The sequence below is a fragment of the Chrysochloris asiatica genome, unplaced genomic scaffold, assembly GCF_000296735.1.
Source record: "Chrysochloris asiatica unplaced genomic scaffold, ChrAsi1.0 scaffold00048, whole genome shotgun sequence".
In the NCBI taxonomy this organism is placed as follows: Eukaryota; Metazoa; Chordata; class Mammalia; order Afrosoricida; family Chrysochloridae; genus Chrysochloris; species Chrysochloris asiatica.
The window spans coordinates 7,246,406-7,247,520 of record NW_006408566.1 but is presented as its reverse complement, the minus strand read 5'-3'; the positions used below and the strand labels follow the sequence as shown (position 1 = coordinate 7,247,520).

Below are 1,115 nucleotides of genomic sequence, written 5' to 3'. Positions count from 1 at the left end.
AAACGGGTTGTGAAGCACAAGGTCAGCAGTTTGAAACTACCCTCTGTTCCACGGGAGAAAGATGAGGCGTTCTGCTCCCATAAAGATTTACAGCCTTGGAAACCCTGTACAGGGTCACTATGGATCAGAACCGACTCGACGGCACTTAATAACAACAGACTCAAACCAGGTAAGGAAAAGAATTTTGCAAAAATAAAATCACTTCCCAATGTGCTTGATAGAAACAAGCTATTCATTTTCATTTGTGTTCCACTGAAGACGTTACTGAAATCTGTCCAATGGTCTATTTCTAAGTGGTCCATTATGGAATTCTTTGGAATGTTTTAAGATTGGCTGTAGCTGGAGTTCTGACTTCCATTTGGACCCTGCTCTCCTTCACTGTTTGGAGGTGGTTTTGGTTTGGGCATCTTACTGAGGGTACTTGCCATCTCTTTTCTCTCATCAAAATTCTTCCACTGCTCATATAGTTTTAAAATAACCCTGATTATTTCCAAAATCTTCTCCGTGTCCACAGAAGGCTCAGCAAACCACTGTCTGGTTTATTTCTGCTATGCAACACAGGCAACATGTAGGCAAGCTAAAGCTATCATGAAAGGAGGCTACAGTAGACAAAGATCCGTTCTGAAGGTATCATTCACTATCCTCCATGCAAAGGAAAGCAACATGTCTTCTTGGCCTATGTGCTGCACATACTGGAGCAAAGGTCTATAAGGATGATACACTATCAAGCAGCAATCCCTTAGTTCTAAGAGATAAAATTCACATTCTAGTATATGGTTCATCCTATAAGGAAACTCCTTTGGAAAGGCATATGAAAATCTAGCTTTTAGTACAGAAGTAGCAGCAGAAATCAATCTTGTATTTGAGACTACTCCAAATTCCTCTACTTTGGATGCCAAAAACACACATGTAGGAGCCATTAATACAGGATCTATACTTTTCAGAGACTATCTGGCATAAAATCTCTTGAAATAGACTGTAGCAGTGGCAATAACTTGTCTTAATTTAAGATGTTCGCCTAATGCTTGGATAACATTTGTAAAAAATATTTGTAATTTCCAATACTCTTCTGAGAGAAACTTTAAATCCTTTTGGCGCTCCTTCAAAAGGTCTTG

At 39.3% G+C, this 1,115-nt stretch overlaps 1 pseudogene; it reads right to left on the bottom strand.

The window, feature by feature from the left end:
• Nucleotides 1–323: 323 nt before the first annotated feature.
• LOC102833769 overlaps nt 324–1,115 on the bottom strand; it is a 111,565-nt pseudogene continuing 110,773 nt past the window's right edge.